Source organism: Hyperolius riggenbachi, chromosome 10, assembly GCF_040937935.1.
Source record: "Hyperolius riggenbachi isolate aHypRig1 chromosome 10, aHypRig1.pri, whole genome shotgun sequence".
NCBI classification, from domain to species: Eukaryota; Metazoa; Chordata; class Amphibia; order Anura; family Hyperoliidae; genus Hyperolius; species Hyperolius riggenbachi.
In genome coordinates, this window is record NC_090655.1 from 123,549,224 (window position 1) to 123,573,750 (window position 24,527).

General features: G+C 43.4%; 1 protein-coding gene across 4 annotated transcripts in view; it reads right to left on the bottom strand.

Annotated features, from left to right (window-relative positions):
- The window catches only part of SEC31B (SEC31 homolog B, COPII coat complex component), a 109,503-nt gene extending 87,489 nt beyond the window's left edge, over nucleotides 1–22,014 (bottom strand). For all 4 annotated transcript variants that reach the window (XM_068257876.1, XM_068257875.1, XM_068257874.1 and 1 more), the window contains exon 1: nucleotides 21,883–22,014. The gene's annotated coding sequence lies outside the window, so the exon portion shown is untranslated. The remainder of the gene's footprint in view (nucleotides 1–21,882) is intronic.
- Nucleotides 22,015–24,527: the final 2,513 nt, after the last annotated feature.

Genomic DNA, 24,527 nt, shown 5'->3' on the forward strand with positions numbered 1-24,527 from the left:
CTAGACTGTAGGCAGCCAGTGCCGGGAGCAGCAGATCAGTAAGTGATGGGGCAGTGAGACATTAGGCTCCCTGCACACGATTCCGATTTTTAATCTGTTTTTACATCCGATTTCTATTTTTAATTGTTATTGCATGCTGCGTTTTTTCCTCAGTTTTTCTGTTGATTATATGCAGGGAATATCGGAATTGCAAATCAGAATCGCAAAATGGATTTGAAGTGTGCATGGAGCCTTATAGAGAAACTCCAACCAAGAATTGAACTTTATCCCAATCAGTAGCTGCTACCCCCTTTTACTTGAGAAATATTTTCCTTTTCACAAATGGATCATCAGAGGGCACTGTATGGCTGCTATTGTGGTGAAACCCCTCCCACAAGAAGCTCTGAGTACCGTGGTACTCCTGGCAGTTTCCTGTCTGTGAACCTTGTTGCATTGTGGGAAATAGCTATTTACAGCTGTTTCCAACTGCCAAAAAGCATGCAGCAGCTACATCACCTGCCAACAGTAAAAATGTCACCATGTAATAAATGTCAGACTGTAAATCAGGGATTTAAAAGAATTTTACAATGGGCAAACACTGACTAAATCATTTGTACATAATTATTGTAAAAATGAAGCTTTTTTATTACATTATTTGCACTGGAGTTCCTCTTTAAGCTGCAACATAGATAGTAATGCTGGGAATACACAGTTAGTTTTTAGTAGATAGATGGTTAGATAGATAAGTTCCGACATGTTTGATTTCCCGTTCAATCGTTTTGCCTCTCAATTCCTGATAGAAGTGAATGGAAAAAGATAAGAAAAAACGAGCGGAAGATAAGAGAATGGACTGCAGAATTGGCGGCGAAAATGATCGAGTGCAGAAATGACCCGTGTATGCCCAGCATAAGGGTGTTTATTGGCCATGAGATGATAACATGGACACCGGCATTTGTCTATTTTACTGCGTTCCAGATTTTTATGCAAATTGTATTTAAGTGTTAAAGACTACATTTTTTGTTTTTCAATGAAACTCCTGGAGTATTGTGCCTCAGGGCTCTTTTAAACACTGAAATCAATCTCTGACATCTCTGATGAGCCCGATTAAAAAGGAAAAACGAATGAAAAAAAGGGCAGTACGGTGGCGTAGTGGTTAGGCCCCATTCACACTTAAGCGTTTTGCCGGCGATTTCGGCAAAATGCTCAAACGCTAGCGCTTTTAAAAGCTCTAGTGTAATAAAACCATATGGGCCCATTCTTACTTGGACAATTTGCGCTAATCGCGGAGAAATCGCTGCACTGTCCAGTGATTTTTCCGCATGAAAACGCGTAAAAAAAATCCACTCCTGCAAAACAACGCCAAAAATCGCCGGCGCTTTGCGCTTCTTAGTGTGAATGGGGCCTCAGTGCTCTGCCCTTGCAGTGCTGGGTTCCTGGTTCAAATCCCAGCCAGGTCATCATCTGCAAGAAGTTTGTATGTTCTCCCCATGTCTGCATGGGTTTCCTCTGGGCACTCCGGTTTCCTCCCAAATCCCCAAAACATACAGATAAGTTAATTGGCTTTCCCCTAAAAACTGGCCCTAGACTATGATACATGCACTACACAGTATATACATATAGACATATGACTATGATAAAGACTAGATTGTGAGCTCCTCTGAGGGACAGTTAGTGACAAGACAATATATCCTCTGTACAGCGCTGTGTAATACTTCGGTGCTATATAAATAAAGGGTGGACCACATTACTAAGTAGACTACCATTTTTCAAGAAAAATTCTCTCTGCTGCCGAAAAGTGTGAAATAGCTGAATGCCTTGGACAAGGTATAAAAACCTCAGATAATTAATAAAAACTTAAGCGTGATCATCATTGTGGCTGACTCGAAGCACACAAGTGTGTGCAGATAAAAGGAAAGATGAGGAAGGTTTCTGCTAGAGAAATACATCCGATTAAGAGAGCAGCTGCTAAAATGCCATTACAAAGTAGCAAACAGGTATTTGAGGCGGTTGGTGCCTCTGGAGTCCCACAAGCATCAGGGTGCAAGATCCTCCAGAGAACTGCAGTTATGCATAAACCTATTTAGCCTCCACAAACCAATGCGCACAAGCAGAAACGACTGCAGTGGGCCCAGAACTATAACAAAAACATTTTCAAACAGTCATATTTACTGTTGAGTGCCATGCAACCCTGGATGGTGCAAAAGGATGGAGTGGTGGGTGGTCACCATGTCCCAACAAGGCTGCGACATCAGCAAGGAGGTCACGGAGTCATGTTTTGGGCCAGAATCATGGGGAGAGAGCTGGTCAGCCCCTTTAGGGTTCCTGAAGGTGTGAAAATGATCTCAGAAAAGTATGTGGAGTTTCCGACTGACTACTTTTTTTCCCATGGTACAAAACGAAGAGCCACATGTTTTGTGATAAAATAATCTCCATGCATGACAATGTGCCATCTTATGCTGCAAGGATTACCTTTGCGTCATTGGCATAAAAAAAAGAGAAACTCATGGTGGGCCCCCTCCCCCCCCCTGACCTCACTCCGATTAAGAACCTGTGGAGCAAACTCAAGCAAAAGATTTATGAGAGCGGGAGCGTTCTGGCAATGCGCAGTAGAGATGTTTTCGTGCTGCGCAGAGTGCTCCTGTGCATGGGAGGGCGATCAGGAGTTGCACCAATGAGGCCACGCATCAAATCCAAAATTGGGAGCTGCGGGGAACCGGAGGATCATTCGGTGATGGTGCGGGCACAGGGCGGCTGCAGGGGGCTGGTAGAAGGACCAAGTAAGTGAAAAAAAATTTTGGTTTCAGTTTAGGTTCACTTTAAGCATTAGGAATTCGGTATAAAGTTAAGAAGGCAGATCAGGGTTAGGCATGGAGAGGGAATATTGCATTACAAGGCTTATTTACAAATGATAGGGGATAAATGACAAAAATGCAGCTGAAAGTAGCATAGTATAGTGTGAAGTGCAACACCCACCCAGAGGCTTTCCCTGCAGCTATAGGTTAGTCAGGTGTTGCTTGGTATGGGCACCTACCATTTTTTACTGTGCTTTAATTGTCACACACCAGCAGAGTGATGCTGCGTATAAGAACTTGTATAGGGGCTCTTCCCTTAAAAGCGGATATCCAGGCTACAATCGAAATTTACAGGATCCTTTTCTCATGTAAAGTTATAATTACCTGCCCATTCTTATTTGTAAATCAGTGCTGTAGGGCCAGAGCTGGCGATCTCCAGTGCATGGCGTCTCTCTCTTCCAAGCCCGCCCCCCCCCCCCCAATTACAAATGCAGTTTTCTGTACTCAATATAGAGAAAAACAAAAAGGTGCTTCTTGGCAAAGGGGTGGAGCTATGCGCCGGAAGTCACTGGACCTCTGGGACTGAGTTACAAGAGAAAAAGGTACATCGGTATTATAGGCTGAATATCCACTTTATAGAGGGATGCAATTGCAAATTAAAACCTTACTGTACTGATCGTAAAAAGTTACCGATATTTTTCTATCAAATTACCCACTAACTACAGTGGAATATTTGTAACGTTACCAATATTCCACTAGCTCTATTTGTAATGGCAACCCAAAGCAATATAGATATGGAGTCTGCAATATTTATTTCCTTTTAAAACAATGTACATAGCCTGGCTGCCCTGCCGATCCTCTGCCTCTAATTATTTTTAGCCACAGACCCTGAACAAGCATGCAGATCTGATGTTTCTGTCTGAAGTCTGACTGGATTACCCACAAGCTTGTTTCAGGTGATCCAGATACTACAGCAGGACTGCCAGGCAATTGGTATTGTTTAAAAGGAAACCAACATGGCAGCCTTTGTATCCTGTATAGGTAGTCCCCGGTTAACGAACGAGATAGGGACTGTAGGCTCGTTCTTAACCTGAATCTGTTCTTAAGTCGGAACATTGTGCCATCTCTGTCCCCTGTACCTCCTCTGTGCCTCCAGTGTCCCCCTCTGTCACCTCTGCCCTATATACAAGTTTAAAAGCCATTTTTTCTTTGAATTAAAAAAAAAAAAAAAATTATTATAGATAGATAGATAGATAGATAGATATATATATATATATATATATATATATATATATATATATATATATATATATATATATATATATATATATATATATATATATATATATATATATATATGAGTTTCTCAAAAACTACAGGTACAATTTGAAATTTTTGTTTTGACTTGTTCCCATGGAAACACAGAATCCATGCCGTTCATAACGGCCGGTTGTTTGTAAGTCGGGGACTACCTGTACTTGATCTACCCAGGGCTGTGGAGTCTGAGTTGGAGTCACAGCAATTATGGGTACCTGGAGTCAAACTGATGAGTCGGAGCTGGGTGATTTTTGTACCAACTCCACAGCCCTGGTATTAGACTAAGTAGTTGAAGTAATTTTGGGTACCTGGAGTTGGAGGTTTCATAGGCTGAGGAGTCGGATGATTTTTGTACCCACTCCACAGCAGAGTGGACTGATGTAACCCCTCTTTAAAAATATTTTTCTAAACTTTTCCAGGCCAGTGAGCATCCATAACTGTATTGCAGAGGTCCTGATAAACTCCTGTGTTTGAGCCATGACACTTCCTCATACCTGTGTTGTGAAAATCAGATTGGGAGAATGAACCCCTAGATTCCGGTCCTATAAATTACTGCAGAACTGACACCTCATTCTTATTCCATTGTATCTAACACTCATTTCCATTTCAAATAACTGCTTACCTACTTCTGCTGCACACAAATAAAGCAACTTTCAATAATTGTCATCAATTATAAACAAGAAAGGAGAAGGTTTTAAGTCTCATGTTTAACTGGGAGCTCATTATAGAATTTGAACTTGCATGAAAAACAGATCATGTTGTAGGTCATATTTATGTGGAAATGCTGAGGAAATTCAGAAGAGTTCACAGGCTTTCAAGCACCACTCTGCACACAGTATCATGCCTTTTATTTGCTTCTAATCTTAAGTGGTACAGTTATTTTCCCAGGAAAAAAAATAAAAAAATAAAAGCAGACGCTCATGCTGGGTTGCTGAAAACCTGTGATCTATAGAACAAAGCTGCACAATACTTTCATCATAGGAACTGCCAAGTGCTAGCCAAGGGGGTTAACAAGGCATCCTAAAAAGCACGCTCATATAAAATCAGCAAAAAACTACAAAGATTGTTTCCAGAAAGGATACACCACTGTTACAGCACATAGGGCTTGATTCACAATTGATGGCACGGCCGTTTTCGTGCGAATTTTCGCAGTGCACGTGATCGCAAATTTTCGCACAAAACAATAACATTTTCGTGCGCAAATGCGAATTTTCATGTGGAAACGATATCGATTCCGCGCTAAACTTCGCGTTTGCACATGAAAACGTTATCGTTTTGCGTGAAAATTCGCGATCGCATGCGACAATTCGAGCGAAAACGGCCGTGCTATCAGTTAGCAATCTTTTGTGAATCAAGCCCATAATGTGCAAATCATCTACATTAGATCAAAGGATCACTATCAGACACATACAATTACTGTCGCCCACAGAGATCGGGACTTGAGTACTGTACATTTCTATTCTTTTGGGGGGGTGGGCGGGGTGGACATGCTGGGGGAGTGGCAACAGCAATATACTCGAGGCATGGAGGGGGATCGGGGGGCTCCCGTACATGCTTATGCTGGATACACGCGGTGCGTTAGCGCACTCATTGCGCCGCTCGATTCCCATCGACTCGCAACCGCTCGATTATTTCCGACATGTACGATTCGCGTTTCAATGGATTGTTAGGTCGATTTGGCATACTTTACATGAGAATCGACCTAACAATCATCGAAATGCGCTTGGAAATAATTAAGCGGCCAGGAATCGAGCGGCGCATAGAGTGCGGGAACGCACCATGTGTATCCAGCATTAGATTCTCAGCAAGGATGACCGTAACTGGCTTCAGCTGAGAACTATTTATTTTAGTATTTATATTGTGCCAACATATTACGCAGCGCTGTACAGAGTATATTGTCTTGTCACTAATTGTCCCTCAGATGGACTAACAATCGAGTCCTTAGCATAGTCATATGTCTATCTATGTATCATGTAGTGTATGTATTGTAGTATAAGGCCACTTTAGGAGGAAGCCAATTAACTTATCTGTATGTTTTTTGGGATGTGGGAAGAAATCGGAGTGCCCGGAGGAAACCCACTCAGACTGGAGGAGAACGTACAAACTCCTGGCTGGGATTCGAACCAGGGACCCAACGCTGCAAGACGAGAGCGCTAACCACTATGCTGCCCGGTATTGTAACTATATTAAGGCTTTGTTCACATTATTAACTGCATTGCCATGCAAGTGACAGTGTACATTTTAGAATCATCAACCATTATGTGAATGAGGCCATTGATCAACATTGGCTATTAGTTCAAATGCTATTCCGTACTGTGGAAAAATGTGAAAACACAGGCAATTAGTTCTATTCACAAAACTTCTCATAAATGACTTATCACCCAAGTGATAAAAATAACCTTTCAGCACATTTACAAGCAAAATCACTCAAAGTTAAGTTGTTCCTGATTAACTTTATTTCAATATTACTTTTCTTACCTAGATTATATTTTTGCTCTTTGGGGGCTTAAAAATTTAACATGGATATGGTGAAAACAGGTGAAAAGCTTTGTGAATGATGCCCAATGCGAATGAAGTCTGTCAGTGGTATTGTGATGGGATTTTGTGAGCTCTTGTGCAAGTAAGTGTTTGTTATTTAGATCAGGTTTGTTTCATTAGGATCATCATATAGGAGAATAAATGACATCCTGTAACAACTGCAGAGGTTCGAATTAAAGGTAAGCGTCACTATTACCTCTACTCACAGCTACCTACAAATGTGGCATTGTGAAGCTTTGGTTTTCCAAAAGCGATTTAGTTAAACGGGTCACACAAATTTGTCCTGAACAGTCGTTTTGGCTGATGAAAGTATTCTGTTAGTACCAAACTTTAGCAACTCCTACACCTGCAATCTACCACAGTTTCCAAACCTCTGATTTGTGACCCACAAACATAAGAGCTGGTAATGGTCACTACCCATTTTAGCACAGAGCCAAGTTTGGCTACAGTGAAAATGCGCAGCAGGCTCAACCCCACTGGCCAATCACCAGGTGTAAGCTTGGTCAGGTAGAGAGTACATATGTGTTAATTATCTTTCAGGAGTTTTAAGTATTATCTGAGAGCTGGGACCTAAAGTATCAGTGCAGGTCATTATTAAATTAGACAAGCAACTGTCACGCCAGCTAAGTTTCAATGCAGCCACCTCATTTACTACAGTTCAGGATCATTCTAAAGAATGACAGTGCTTGTATATCTGTCTTTAGAGAAAGCTTCAAAAGTTTCCCTTGATCAATAATGCAAATATATTGCATGGATTTTACTCCAGTAGAGGGAGATCTGGGAAGACAAATGAGTTGTAGTATTTTCCTTACATACAATTGCAACAAAGAAGTCTGTCTGCATTCTTGCTACTTTCTCATTCTGTCCAAACACCAGGACCTCAGAATAGGCTGCTGCTTGGCACAATAAATAACTTAGGGTAGATTCAGGATTGTGCAGTAAGTAAATATGTACCACATTAAAATACAACTGAAGTGGGGAGTGGTGGGATGAAGTTAGATACTTCAGTGGTTGGAAGACTGTACGGTCCAGAGGTTTCCTGGTTGATCATAGAACTCACTGGTTAGACACAGGGTGCCGTTCCTCTTTTTGGCCGCATGCACCTGCACTGGCTAGTAAGGTACATGCACACCCAGTAGAATGAAGCCACTTGTGCACATCTTTTTTCCCTCTATGCACAGGCTCTTCATTCTACTGGGCGTGCAAAGACCATACTTTACATGACGAAACGTGTTGGGCGAAGTCTGGCAGCAGACAAGGAAGCAATCACTGCAAGTGTTGGCTTACGCTAGTGAGGATTAGCATGGATGCCAGTAGCCTGCCCAGAACGCTATGGGGGAGAGCTTTTAACTCAAAGCTTAACGTTACCTGCGCAGTTGCAATTGAAATTCTTAATAAAGCTAAGGATTTTAGATGGTTTTACGCTATGGCAAGTCTATTTCTTGTGACGTGCACACATTGAACTACTAACTTGGGAACGGATTAAAGAGCAAGGGGATGATACCAGCTGGAGGGCGGGGGCTAACACTGGTGAGGTCACCTAAGGGCACGCACGCAGATGCTTTAAGACCAAGGGGGTTCTTCTATTTCCTCATATCACGGTCTAGAAGGAAAGCCAGTAGTAAAATGTTTTCAGTACAGTTCAGGGGTCTCTAGTAAACTATGTTCTGAAGTAAAACCATCTCAGAGTTGACAAAGTTTACAAGTTCCAGAGCTACAAACCTGGCCAGGGCCCTTTTTGTTGCACTCCCATTCTTGCATGAGCGCAGCCCTACTGCATAAGCGAGAGTAGGACCGTGCCTGCAATGTTGCACAAAGCCGCTCAAGAACATATCAAACAAGCTCTTGTAGGATATTCTCAGAGGGTCCCTGCATAGCAACATTGGTGTCAGTGAGGAGATGGGAAGAATCTGGACTATACAGAGTCCTTCCTCTACGTTGGTATCTAACTCCCTCCCGAGCTCAATGGGGTTTTTACTTTAAAAATAAGATCTCTACTGAAATGCTGAATTGCTAGCTCGTCAGTGCTGTGTGGCCATCAATCTTTCGCCATCCGATTAAAAATAACACTCTGCCCATCCAGCTGTTCAACTGATATTGCCTGAGGTCAACTTGGAAGTTTATCGATTGGCTTGCAATGATCAATAGATTGTAGAAGCAATAACTTCCCATTGAGCCTTCTGTTTTCATGTTAAGCTGGGAAGCTTCAGGTTGGCAAGGAGCACAAAATTCTCCTAAAGCCTGCCACACACTGGCAAACTTTCAAATAAAATTACGATTGGGTGGCATGTGTGGGCAACAATATTCAGCAGATTCGTTCACAGTGAGTTTTGCAAGTCAAATCTGATCATTTATGGATTGCTAAACACTAGGTACTTAAAGACATGGAAACTGAGGCAGACTTTTCCATTAGCACGATGCATTTGCTATCCACCCCACCCAGATTACAAACCTTGTGCCTGCTACATTTTTCATGCAATTGAGCTCTTAAGGTGGCCATACAACAGACGGCTTGCCGGACGATCGACCATCCAATTCGATCATTATATTTGAATTGGATAAAAATCGGTGCCGCCAAGTGCATGCCCGACCGCTGAAAAAAAACGAATTTCGGGACGATTGGTCAAATTGTTGACCGCGCATGGCGCAAGATGTTGGGCCGAAGTTGGTTGGTCGGGTGTGCAGCGGTACGGCAGCAGTTTTCGGAATGAGCTATGAAACGGCAAAATCCTCGTCACTTCAATGTATAAATGCGCCTGGTGTGTGCATTTATACATTACCTGTCCAGTGTCAGCATCCAAGCAGTGACCGTCCATCTTGCTGGGTTCCGCATACACGCTATCGACGCATAGCGTCTGACATCAGAAGCTATGTACCGCTAGCGTGTACGTGTGTGTGTGTGTGTGTGTGTGTGTGTGCGGCTGCCCAGCAAGATGGACAGTCACCGCACGGAGGCTGCTACCGGACAAGTAATGTAACAATAACATTTATATAGCGCTTTTCTCCCTGCACACTGGAAGGTGAAAAGTTAAACATTGGGGGACCAGCGGCGGTGCAGCCGCAGCGGGCTCAGCCGATTCCCTGAAGATTTCATGCTGAAATCGAATCTGACCATAATCGTCAGGTCTATGGCCGCCTTTACACAAAATATAAGAGCGTAGAAAAAGTGCATAGAAATCGTGTCCCTATGCAATTTTTGCACGATCCGGTGTAATGACAGCCCCGCATGCGCAGTAGGAGCCTGTTTCCCATTTAATTGTGCTGCCAAGTAAATCACCCCAAAATATCTCCGCCTCCGCACCACGTACTCTCCTGAAATTTTCAGGGTAGAGAGGAGTGCTCTTAAAATTGCAGCCCCTGAGCCCAGCTAGTTCACGGGGCTCCGATTTGGCACAGAGGTAGATCGGGGTGTCCCCTCTCCACCCTGAAAATTTCGGGAGTGTACGTGGTGCGGAAGCGGAGTTATTTCAGGGAAATGTTTAACTTCCCACTGAACATGCGTGATACTCAGTAAGGAAGGCTGCTTCCGGGCGACACGGTCATCACATCGTATACCCACTGCAATCACGCCTTACAACCATTGCATTTCTCAGCGAAAAGAAGCCTTAGCTGGCCAATGGTAAATTAAACAAGCAGCTGGCGCATTTGACTGGCTAAAAAAATGTTTTCCCTGTTTTAAGACTATTGCGATCACTACATCAAGTCATGTACAATTTAAAAAAAATATATATATATTTTAAGCTGCAGAACTCCAGTTTAAACATAAAGGAAGTATCATTGGGCAAACAGCTTACTAAGTGGTCAGATACGGCCATTTATATATCTTACAGAATAAGACTTATGCTAGGAACACACAATGTTTTTTAGGTCAATTTTCGATCCATTTTTCCGCTCAATTCTCTTATCTTTTCTTATCAATTTCCATTCACTTCTATGAGAAATCGACCAGACAAAACGATCGAAAATAATATCGGACTTGAAGGAAATTATCTATCGAACCATCTATCTAACACAAAATTGTATGGTGTGTTCCTAGCATTAAGTTCCTTTTGTCCAAGTTTATTTTTATATTTAAAATGCTAGGGTTGATCAAGATGGATCAGAAATAGAATTTTATCAATTTATTTAAAACGAGAGAGCGTGTTAAATAAAAACCATATCTATGCCTCCACTTTTGTCCCTCTGTTTCCTTCAGTGCTACATAGGTAATAGACTCTCATAAAAATGCTAAGCTGTGGTCGTTCAGCTGGAAATTACATTGTGCTACTTTACTGCTGTTCACTTGTTTTACATTTCTAAAAACATTTTTTCCCTGTTGCCATTGCTGCAATGTATCAGAAGGTAAGTGGAAACATGTCACTTTCTATACATCTGTCACAGTCCCCATTCAACTGGCAGTGAGAGAAAGATTGAACTTGGCATTTGTTTTCTGCGTCTGCTGCAAATCTACATCTCAGGCGACAGATACCATTCATACCTGGGACAGGGAGACTGTTCTCACAGGGAATCAATAAGCCACAGGCACCAACGATGGGAATTGTTCAAATAAATCACATTTGTCATGCACTGACCCAAAGGCATAACAATCTCACTCTAGGAAATGTACTTTTTTGGCTTGTATAAATAAATTAGAGTCTAACCCCCTTAAGATTTGTTATCTAACTAAATGACAGACTTGAGAAAGCGACGCAATCCGAAAGGCTTTTCTATTGGTAACTGTGTCCAAAACCTGACAGGCATTTTGTAAGTTTTCACCTTATTTTTATTTAACAGAAAATCTTATGTAAAATGCTGTAAGTTGTAGGAAATGATAGAAGTGAACAAAGTGAAACTTTGTTTAGTTTCAGCTACTTCAGTGATCTTTTGTCCGATGCTTGTCATTGTATCTGATCTGGTTCCTGCTCATACATAATGACCCTGAAGCCAATGATGATCGATACTCCTCAATCAGTATTTTCCAATTCATGTACCCCTTTGCATTACAAGCCGCCAACAGAAATCTTATTGGGATCTACCAATACTGTTATCGTGCAGTAGTTGTGTGCAATCAGATGCAAAACAAAACCACCATCTGTTCTACCCACTGGCAATCAAACTTCATTTTTTGTGACTCCTAATTGGGGTCTATTAAAGAGAATCTGTACTCTAAAATTCTTACAATAAAAAGCATACTATTCTATTCATTATGTTCTCCTTGGCTCCTCTTTGCTGTTTCTGCCACTCCCTGCTGCAATCCTGGCTTGTAATTGCCAATTTTAGGCAGTGTTTACAAACAAAAAACATGGCTGCTAACCAGCATGTGATAGGCTGAGAGAAGCTCAGTCTGTGACTCACACAGAGCCTGCAGGGGGTGTGGAGAGGGTGTGTATAACTGCTACCTATCACAGCAGAGCAGCACATTCCTGCCTGAGCCGACAGCTGACAAAGGAAAGAAGATTAGATTATATAGTACTTACACTACATAATATAGACATATGGCAATGGTAGGGATTAGCTTGTGAGCTCCTTTGAGGGACAGTTAGTGACAAGAAATAGATAGATAGATAGATAGATAGATAGAGATAGATAGATAGATATACATATACACTGTACAGCGCTGCATAATATGTCGGCACTATATAAATACTAAATAATAATAATACAGAGATAATACAGCCACTGTGCAACTAGGAAAGGCTGCAGTAAGACAGACCACCTTAGAACAGGTACAAGAACTTATAGGATAGAAGAAACAAGGCTGAGAATGTTCTTACAGAGTCTCTCTAAGCTTCACAAACTTGCTAGGCTGTCTCGGCCGAGTCCATTGTTCCCTTACTCCCCCTGCTAGATTTGACGACATTGCGTGTCACAACACCCTCCTCCATAGCAACAGAACGCATCCCCCAAGGGATCAATTACCAATCCCTGCAGGTGACAGCAAGTATAGGTTCACACTACACATAAAAACTAACATTCTGTTTTCCACACTGTAGGAAACAAAAAAAAAAAAAACAAAAAAAAAAAAAAAGGAAGGACCGAGACAACTGTTATTGGATCCTATGTTATCTAGAGGAACCTTTCAGAATTGTCCATTATAAACGTGTCTGCTTCAAGGGAACCCGAGGTGAGAGTGATATGGAGGCTGCCATATTAATTTCTTTTTAAGCAATACCTGTTGCCTGGCAGCCCTCCTGATCTTGTCACTCTAATACTTTTAGCCACAGACCCTGGACAAGCATACAGCAGATTACGTACTCCGATTCGGCTGACTCAGGTTTTACTGGATTAGCCATATGCTTGTTCCAGGGTTTTGACTGACACTACAGGGTTTTCCCCAGACTCTTTAAGCCAGGTGCTCTACCCAGCTAGTTTTGATAAGCACCCTGCTGCCATCAGCTTACCTTTTCCTCTGCTATAAGCAGAGTTGTGCAGAAAAACACAAGCCCTGCATTCTCTCATCTCGCTCCACCCGACTACTTTTACATGCCACCTGGCTGGAAAAAGTTTCTGGGGAGAACACTGCACTACTTATACCAGAAGATCAACAGGGCTGCCAGGCAACTGGCATAGTTTACAAGGAGGTAAATATGACAGCCTCCATATCCCTTTCACCTCAGGTATCCTTTAAACTGCAGCAGAATCGGAACACAAGCTTAGGTGCTACACAACTTTTCCGAACACTGCACAAGCCTACAGAAACGACAAAAGCCTATGGGGAATGGACCGTGTCCGTTCTCACTACGCCTTTTCCAGCATACATTTGTTCACTTGGCTTCTCATCTTCTGTCTTGTCACCGTCTACTTTTATTATCTGTCCTGTCTTGCCATCGTCGTCGTCATTTGGAACCGCTGCCGTCACCCAGGTCTTCCTCTACCAGGCATGAGTGGGGGACCAATGAGAATACTCCCCAAGTTCCTAAGGTAACTAATGAAGGGGTTAAGAACTATAGTAATTTTTTAATGGATTTTGAATTTTAATTTTTGGCCACAAGATGATGCTAGGAAGAGTTTGATTTTTTACTTTCATTTTTATGAATGAACATGGCTCCTGATTAAAGTCATGTTCATCCATTCAATATCTATTTCGTAGTTGCTCTCCCCATTTCCACCCTCACCCACTAACCATAGGTCTGCTGCAACTCTTTTCTACGCTACATGCACGTCCAGGTCAAACTCAAAGTTCTTTATTGAGTGCGCTACATTTCATCCATTCCCAGGCACTTTAATTGGCTTGGGGGGGGGGGGGGGGGGAATCACCAATCCTTGACTTGTAAGTCCTACCATGAATGAGCGGCAGGAGAGCACACCCACAGCTAATTGTCAGGACATACCGCTATGCCCTGTTTGAGTTACTGAGGCTCAATCTGGACATACCAGTACATCCAGATTGACAGAGAGGCGCTCATGCTTGCTACACAGCCATAGCAGTTAGGGCACCTGTTTTTTCATTGACCTGAGGAAGCAGGCAAGTACCCGCGAAACGCGTTATCTATTTTATGTGCTTGAATAAAAGACCTTTATTCAATAAACTGGTCCAAATTCTTTAAGAGGTAAGATTCCCTCTCTGTTTATACGATTAACAGCTTATTAGCCTATCTTTTATGCATTGGGTGTCTCCACCCCTGTTTAATTGTCTTGTATACCTCTTTTATAGGTGATAGTTTTCTAGTTGTCCTAAAGAACTTATAGAGAGCGACCACCCAGTTCCTGTCACAGACTTGGAAAACCGAGCGGGGATGGTTCATTTCCCACCTGCTCTGACGGTGATTGCAAGGATTTGCAACCCAACATTGTGAGTATATACACATCCTTAGCAATTTGCTTTCCTGAATCTTACACGATTTTGCACAATTGGGCTCCTGGTCTCCTTTTGTCTTTTAGATGAACCTGTGGTTGTTACAATCACAGGAACCATCGACATAAGCCAACATCCAGATTGAGTTAAAGGACAACTGAAGTGAGAAGAATACAGAGGCTGCCGTATTTATTTTCTTCTAAACAATACCAGTTGGCTGGAGTAGTGTCTGAAACCAGAATTTGAGCATGCAGACAATTTTGTCAGATCTGCCAATCTCAGAAACATCTGATCCGCTGCATGCTTGTTCAGGATCTATGGCTAAAAGTGTTGGAGGCAGAGGATCATCAGGATAGCCAGGCAACTGGCATTGCTTAAAAGGAGATAGATATGGCAGCCTCTATATTACTCTAACCTTGGGTTCACTTTAAGTGGTTAAACTAATCGGGACTTTTATTTGTATCCAATTAAAGAGAACCTGTAACAACCCCCCCCCCCCAAAAAAAAAATAAAGTTCCCCTGGGGGTACTCATCTCGGTAGGGGGAAGCCTCAGGGTCCCAATGAAGCTTTCCTCTCCCCTGTAGCTGCAGGCAATCCAGCGCTGGCTCCCCAGAAGTCTCCGGCAATCCAGGCTCGAAAAGCCTGACAAGCTACATTTATTTAACTTCCCTGGCTCCAGCGGGGGCGCTGTTGCGGCTCTCAGTACGGAGATAGGCGGAAATAGCCGATCTCCGTTGGGTTCGCTCTACTATGCAGGCGCAGGAGACTTGCGCCTGCGCAATACAGTGGCCTGACAGTGATCGGCTAGTTTCGCCCATCTCCGAGCGGAGAGCCGATACTGATCCTGCGCTGGAGCCGGGAAGGTAAATATTTACATCCCCGCCGTTTGGAAGGCCAGAGCGAGACCGCCGTGGGACACAGGAGGACGGGGGAAGCCTCGATAGGATCCAGAGGTTTTCTTTAAAGCAAACCCGAGAGGAACCAAGGACTCGATCCAATTCACCTTTTCTCCTAAGATTCTAGGTATAAAGCTCATGTTAACCTGAGGAAGGGTTGCCGATTCCACAGGAAAAAAGTGTTTGCAATAAAATATTGTACAGTACAGGTATTCCCAAGTTAACGAACGAGATAGGGACTGTAGGTTCGTTCTTAACCTGACTCTGTTCTTAAATCGGAACACTGTGCCATCTCTGTCCCCTGTACCTCCTCTGTGCCCCCCTGTGCCTGCAGTGTCCTCCTCTGTGTCGCCTCTGCCCTCTGTACCTGCTTATACAAGTTTAAAAGCCATTTCTTCTTTAAATTTTTCAAAAATCGATTCTCTCAAAAACTACAAGTCAATCTGAAATTTTTTTGGGGGCTTGTTCCCATGGAAACAGAGAATCAATGCAGTTCGTATCGGCGGGTCGTTCGTAAGTCGGGGACTACCTCTATATCTAGTCATTTATACTTTCTCTGACCAACATGCTACTTTTGTCAGAACAGAATGGTACGCATGCGATTACTGGCTGCCGCCTCACCCATTCAGCCCAAGTTAACTAGGTGAAAGCTGTCCTGTCAGCAAGCGGCCAAACAAATTCAAACTGAGCACTTTTCCTTTGTCTTTTTTTCTCTTACCTAAGCAGTAGTAAGCCCGAAAGATGTCCAAAAGCTTCCCAGATCCTCCTCAAACCTACTGCTGCTGTCTACGACCCTCCTTTTCGTGGCTCCCCTACCGAGTGTCTCCGTACTGACCATTTGTAAGTTCCACGTATACCCAGTAAAATGAAGCCACTCATTCATGGTTTTCACCTCCGCGCACGAGTGGCTTCATTCTACTGGGCATGCACAGACCTTACTCGCACATACCCAGTACCGATGTCCAAGTACAGCCACAAGAGCATATTCAAACAACTTTTGTTAAATATATATTTAGAGGGACCCAGCACTGGAAAAGTGGGCACAAGGAGGATCAGGATAAACAAAAACAAAAAAGCCATACTTTTAGAAGAAGAGGGAAGCCTCCGGATGCTGTAGAGGTCTCCTGGTCCTCACCACTGCTGCCGCTCCAGACTGTGCTATTCCTCTGGTGTGAGCATATCCGTGCAGCACCAGCATGAGCATGGGTGCAGTACGGCCAAGCTTGTGCATGAAAAGGAGCATAGCCTCAATCTTCATACCAACAAGCCCTTAAAGGATATCTTTCGGGAGTCTGCACTCACCCCCTGGGACCAGAGAAAGGCCTCTATAGGATCCAGGAGTTTCCCTTTTCTTAGGCAAGTACGTATTTCTTTAACATGAGGTTCGCCTCAGGTACACTTTAACAGCAGTTAGAAAGGTCCATGGGCCCCAGGTCCAACACCTTTTCTCCTGACACTGGAAAGGAAGCACCCAAGGCCGTGAACAAATGCAGATAAAATAGCCAAGCACGAGTTTACAAATGGTGCATGCCCAGTTTGTTCCTGTGCACTAGGCATGAGCAGTTCATTAACCCTCGCATGCCCAGTACACAAGCACACAGTCACAGCAAAGGCACTTCTTGGAGACTTGCTGCAAGATGAACGATTAAAAGCAGCCCGAACAGGGTAGCCTTGGAGCCCATAGACACCTCTAACTGCTATTATTAATTAAAAATATAAGACCCAAAGCTTAAAGTGGAATTAAACCCATCATTTCTTCATTGCTCTAAAAAGGTTATTTACAGAATATAATATACTAACAATTGTTTTTTAGTAAAACAGCATTCAAAGGGTTAAATCCAGGGCTGTGGAGTCGGTACAAAAATCCACCGACTCCAACTCCTCAGTTTAGGATTCCACCGACTCCTCGACTAATTTGCATATTACAATCTTGTTGATTGAAAGTATGCAACATGAAATTCGTCTCTTAACTCCCAACGCAGGAAGGAATTTTAAAAGACAACTGAAGTGAGAAGGATATGGAGACTGCCATATTTATTCCCTGTAGTCAGACAAAAACTAGTCCTTGCTAAGAGTACTTGTAAAAGGTTACAGGCAGGAACAAAGAACATATCAGGCCCTAGGCAATGTGACTGTGGGTACAAGTAAGAGTGATGTGCAGGTACTCTGCAGGGGAATAAGGAGATTCTTCCTCTATTACACATTCTTCATGCACAATCTGAACCAGGTTTATGGGTGATGGACAACACCTTTGTGTTCAATGTGCACAACATTCTCAGTGGATTCCCTGCAGCTCTGTGGAGAGTGCATATGTAGAGTATAGTAGTACTGTGCAGTGTGTAGCAAAGTAAACCTGAGACAGATGAAATTAAAGTTTTATACACACCTGGGGCTTCCTCCAGACTCCTTCAGGCTAATCAGTCCCTCGCTGTCCTCCTCCGCCACCTGGATCTTCTGCTATGAGTCCAGGTACTTGAGCCAGTCTGGCGTAGTGCGTATGCATACACTCCGCCGGGAGCATACTACACCTGCACAGCACAGTTGCGCAGGTGCAGAACGCTCCTGGCTGTGGAAGTGGCATGCGGCCAGACTGCACTGACTGTCTGAATTACCAGGACTCGTAGCAGAAGATCCAGGTTGTGGAGGTGGACAGCGAGGGACTGATTAGCCTGAAGGGGGCTGGAAGAAGCCCCAGGCATGTATAAAACTTTTCTTTTCATCCTTCTCAGGTACCATTTAATTCATAGTCACCAAACCAAAGGCTTTATACTTACAGCATAGATGTTATTTAGTATATATAAGAGATTCCTGTGTACACCTCATATATACAGTCACAATCAGATGTGTATATCTGACTTTAAAAATACGGGGACTGCTTTATTGAAGCAGCACAAGCAGCTAATTTTGATTGGTTTATTTCATTTTTGTGGACTAAGCACAGCCATTACTGTATGTATAAATGATTTATGATGACTATTATCTGAGAAATAGAACATTTTATCATATTTTCTATTTTAATTACAGTTTAAAGAGAACCCGAGGTGGGTTTGAAGATTATTATCTGCATACAGAGGCTGGATCTGCCTATACAGCCCAGCCTCTGTTGCTATCCCAAACCCCCCTAAGGTCCCCCTGCACTCTGCAATCCCTCATAAATCACAGCCAAGCTGCTGACAAACAGCTTGTCAGAGCTGGCTGTGTTTATCTCTATAGTGTCAGTCTGCTGCTCTCCCCGCCTCCTGCAGAACTCCAGTCCCCGCCTGCATCCCTTCCCTCCCTGCTGATTGGAGGGAAGAGACGGGGGCAGGGACCGGAGCTATGCAGGAGGCGGGGGAGCAGCCGAGACTGACACTACAGATGTAAACACAGCCTCACAGCATGGCTGTGATTTATGAGGGATTGCAGAGTGCAGGGGGACCTTAGTGGGGTTTGGGATAGCAACAGAGGCTGGGCTGTATAGGCAGATCCAGCCTCTGTATGCAGATAACATTCTTTAAACACACCTCGGGTTCTCTTTAAATTCATTAGGAGTCGGTGCATTTTTTCCCGACTCCGACTCCAGGTACCCAAAATTGCCCCGACTCCGACTCCACAGCCCTGGTTAAATCACAGGACTGACTTTTTCTCCTGCAGGGGCAGCCACATCCAAACTGGTGAGAACCTTAGCTTGTGTTTACATTCTTCACTTGATACAATTAAGTAAACATTCTCTGACTGTGCAGAAACTTCTGCTAGTGATTCCTGAACTGAAACACTGCTCAGAAATCATTACTGGGTGAATTTACAATAGAAATACAACAGTTATGAATAAAATGCACTAGCAGCTTTCAAAGTAAATAAATTGAACTTTGGGAACTTATAATTTCTAAATGAATAATAATACTTATGCACAAAAGCAAATATGATGATTGTATGGGTTATAAAAAAGTAGGAACACACATTTTCATTGAATATTTTGTCAGAGTTTAAAACTGCTTTAAAATTACATTTTTGTGTGGATCAGAGACCCTTTAAAAACTTAAACGATTTACCATAGTTCCAGCAGATAACAGGTAGGAAGTCATTTAGACAAGCATTAACACTCGGTAGTGAACAAAGATGAAGTTAAAATTCAACTAGGTGAATTTTTCTTCTCTCAATAAACCAGAGCTTTACACAGGCATAATCGGGTTTTATAAGTGAGTGATTACCCAACAGCTCTATACTATGAACTTATATGGCAAGGTTTAACACAATATTGGCCAACCCTATAGTATGTAGCAAATACAGTGGAGAAAACAAAAATCTGTAGGGTTTATGGGCCAGAGTATGAATCTAATGAGTAGAGTGTTACATTTTATAATCTACTTTTTAGATTTATACACTGGCCCATTAACCCTACCGATTTTTGCTTTCTCTACTGTATTTGATACTATGAAGTTATATTGCTTTCTAATCTGCATTAGCACAGTGGAAGGTTATAGTACAACTCTCACTAATTCCATTTCCCAAAGATCAAAAACCAACTGTAGTCATATGCTTTTGCACATGCCTCTCTTGATCTTACTCCCATGGCCAGGACTGTTCTGCACTTGTGCCGTTTACAACGACAAACTGCACAAGCACAAACTGCTCCTAGCCACTGGAGAGAGGCGCGCAAACTTGTACATGTGCAGAAGCCCACAACTGTGGTCAGGAATCTTTTGAAGGGGCTAGCGGTGCACTGGAGGGCAGCAGAGCTGCAGCGATTGCCCAAATAGTCTGCTAGGGGCTGAAAGAAGCCCCAAGTAAAGCTTAAAGGTAAGGTCCGAGCACTATAAAAATAAAAAAAATCCACTTACCTGGGGCTTCCTCCAGCCTCCTGCATCTGTCCTGTGCCCTCACCGCAGCTCAGGTGGCTCCTGGTCCCCTCCGGTGCAGATGCAGACCTCGCCAGGTCAGCTTCTTCTGCACTCCAGCATGCAGCTCACTGGCAAGGTCAGCATCTGCACCGGAGGGGACTGGGAGCCACCAGAGCTGCGGCGAGGACACGGGACGGCTGCCAGAGGCTGGAGGAAGCCAGAGGTAAGTAAAAATTTTTTATTTTTTTTTAATTCTTCCTGGACCTGCCTTTTAAGTAGACACTAATTTACTTTAGGGGACCCAACAGGAAACCTCATAGGGAACAAGTTCACCAATCACAGCACAAAGCGTAGTCAGTGGTCACGTTAATGGAATTTCCCTATGGGGATTCCAGATGGGTCCCCAAGGCCTCTTTTCTATGAGAATCTAACAGGCGGTGAATTCATCGCTTGTCAGCTGCCCCCCCCTCCTCCCGCAGTTGAATCTGAGAACAGCGGTTCCCATGCTGAGATGCAACATGAGATGGTATTATGCCACATGGTAACAGCACCGCATGTCAGCATTTCACACACATGGGGTTACAACCACCGCCAATAGGCTGCATTTAAATTGCACCTGAATGGCAGTCGTAGGCAGCAGATAGGACGCTGAACTGCTCACCAAAAGAGCAGTTCAGACGTCTGTGGAAGAGAGGCCTAAACTGGCGCTGTTAAGTGTACGGTTGTCAGTCATTCGTGTGAAACAGTGTCTGCCCTAAAAAGACATTACAGGTTTATCTTTGGGATGTGGGAAATTTTCTGCATAAAAAAAAAACAAAAAACTGCATTAAATAAATTTGCTGTGTTCCACTCCCCCTAAATAGGTCCCTCATTGGTGAAGCTTAATAAATAAATAAATAAATAAATAATCACTATGACCTGAAAGTTTCAAAAAGAACAAAGACAGGCTTTGCTGTCAAGCAGAAGAACCACATATAGTATCTAGAGAATCAACATTTCAAGCCATTATAAAAGAAAAACAGATGAATAATATTCTACTGCAGCCACTTGGAAAGTAATAGCTGTCCTTTTTTGGACTATTCAGTGACACACTCTAGTGATCTCATCATCTGCACTAACAGCTACACTTCATATATTTCCTCTGCAGTATTTATTTCACTAGATTTCATCTCCTGAAGCATTCTACGTTTTAAAGGAAATCAGACCATGCAAGTAGTGCACTTTAAATAATGTGATGGATGTTGTATGAGTAAATGACATCAACAGGTGACATTCTCTGCTTCCAAATAGAGTATCATTGTGACCTTTCACCTTGGTGTATGTAGAGCACATATAGCACCTCCACCACACTAGCAGTGATCCCAGAGAGTTGCTCTGCCTATACAGGGCCAGGAGGAGCAGAATGTGTACAAGCTCTGAAGGCTACAACAACACCCACCCTGCAGCAGCAGGCTACTCAATTCTAACACCCAGCACTGGTCACACACACACACACATGCCCAACACAGGTCACACACACTTGCTATCACACACCCTGCAGCTCCCCATGCCCAACACCCAACACTGGTCACACACCCTGCAGCTCCCCATACCCAGCACTGATCACACACACTTGCTACCACACATCGCTCTGTGCGGTGACAGGCCGCCAACTACGTCACAGGCCGGGTAACACAACTCCTGAGCAGCCAGGTGATGCCCTCCCGTCACTCCCACTACATCCCGAGCGCCCCTCTCCCGCCTCCACCCCGCAGCTGCCATTTACCGGCCTCGGTGATCGCCTTCTCCAGGTTGAGGTTCTCGTCTTTACGGCGGCCGGAGCGGGACGCACCGAATCAAACGCGTTCCAGCTTACTCCTAGCCGCTGCCCACCAGCCTGCGCTGTCTGCTGGGGCTGACGGCTCCAGGCCAAGAGAGGAGGGGCGGCGGCTGCTGCCATCTGCTGGCTCACAGGTGACTGACGCCTCTATTTCCCACTATCATGTCTCTGGAGGAGACGTGCATGACTCATTTATTATAGGTTATCATTAGCAGACCTACGAGTTATAGCAAGGGTTATTTAAAGGGGCATTCCACAATCTCATAGTACAGTAGAATCCCTTTATAGTAAACTCCAAGGGACAGGCGTTGCAACATGTGTATGCTATTTTGATGGATATGCTAAATTGTTGGAACACCTGGCCAAGTGGTTTACTATACCAGAAATGGTCATACTGAAGCCCATAAAGTATACATAGTACTGTATCTTAATTCAGTCAATAATTGACAGTCTTCTGTTTTCAATGCTTTAGCTAGGAAGCACAGACATTTTGTTTTTAGGCAAAAAAAACATATGCAGGCACATCGCCTCTAGTTAGGACATTAAATATATTATTAAGGAAAGGGAGGTGCTGAAGGGGGTATGGCCAGAAAATTAGCAAAAAAATCAGTGACCCTTCGCACACTCGCATGCAAATGTTCAAACAAATGCATTCACAAATTCACTCATCCAGGCACCACTGTTATCCCTAAGCTAAAGCCCAATCTACACGTTACGAATCTTTATACGATTCTATTTACGATCCGATTAAATCCAACATGTCCGGTTGGGATTCGATTCGATTTAATTCGATTTGCCATTGCAAAACAATGGCAAATCGAATTGAATCGAATCCCGATCGGACATGTTGGATTTAATCGGATCGTAAATAGAATCGTAATCGAATCGTATAAAGAATCGTATCGTGTAGATGGGGCTTAAAAGCCAGGGTCTTAGTTCACAGAAAAATGCATTCTTATGCTTAGTCACCTACACTACGCAGAAGTACCCAGGTAAATGTAGGTGTCCTAACTCTGTCCCTGTAACATGCATAGTGCAAACATGCAAACATTCATTGCATCAAACCTATCTAGGGATTAGGAGCACACATCCCCAAGTCCTCTCCTGGGACAGATAGCGCATCATACCAATCGCACAAGGGAGCTAACGTAATGTATCCATGCGAACCATGCACATACACCAGCATAAGCTGTGTGCATGCTGACACAAAACACAAACAGGGGAAGGAGGGAGTGCACTGAATTAAGTTTTTGGGCTAAGGCTAGGTTTACAGTGGGACGTTATGGTGCTGCGTTATAAAGTCTTATAATGCAGTTTATCGCAATGCAATGATAAGCCTGTGGGACGTTGTTACGGAACAGCCGTGAGAAACGCAGGTGAATCTAGAGAATTCACAGTTGATTTCCTGATCGCTCCCTGTCGGATCTGTGCAGTCGTGCAAGCGATCAGAAAATGACACTTTTGTGTTTTTTTTTTATCCAGAAATCTGTTCCCCTGTGAGCAAAGCATTCCCCTCACCCCTCAGGAATGTCGCACGTGGCCAGATTCCCTGCAGGGACCAGCTCCTTTCCCCCCACAGCCAGATGGCCCCATGAAAAGAACCAGGAAACTGGCTCTCCAGGGGGCCATGACAAAGCAGCCAGAGCGGCACCGACAAGGCAGATATGAAAACCTGTGGGGTAGGGTTTCTTACCTAATAAATGGAGACCGTATATCGCACAGCTATAAAATTCATATAGTCTTATTTGTTAAAGTCTGCCCAACGTGCTGGTATGAAATTCATCGCCATAGCCCGTCCGGTTATTGCGGTATGAATCTTCTCAGGAACCTGACCCGCGGCCCTAGCCATGTCTGATGTCATATTAATCGGTATTTTCTGACAAGTATGAATCTGCTATCCCCCTAAATATGACATGTATCGTTCATGAGTTACGGCATTTTATAAGTTTAGCCCTAGGGAATGAACTGTCATTGGTTGGTAACTCAGAGGGGGCCGGCATTGCCACACCCCCAAACCAGCTTCATCAAAAGCACATGGCCGGCAGGCGGGCCCTCCGTCCTCCACATTCCACCTGTATGAGAGCTGTCTGGTGCTAGCCAGAGGACACATGGCTAGCGGCCATCTTGATCGGCCATCTTGTCTGAACTGAAACAAAGGACATTTTCCATTTTGCTTGGATTTTTAATTGAGCTGAAACAAAGGACTTTACCAAGGAACTTTGATTCTTCCCACGAAAGGACATCTTTCCAGGAACTAAGTATTTTTTCTCCCTTTCTTTTATTTTTCATACTGGCTATTAATGTTTCAATAATTGTTGATTTTAATAATTGTCTGTATATATTAATTATTTATATTGCCGTGAATAAAGACTTTACCAAAGTCATTCACTGTTCCGCTACCCTATTATTCAGCATACACAGGAACTGAACTCAGACTTCTGAAGAGACGCTACAATTGTTGTTATTAGCCGGACAGAATAGAATGTGTTAACCGTTTTTATTTGCAGGTCGAGAAATAACCAGTTAGTGAGTTCCTCTGTCTCAGAAAACAGAGGTGGTGGTAGTTATACCCTGAAATAGTGTGTATTTTG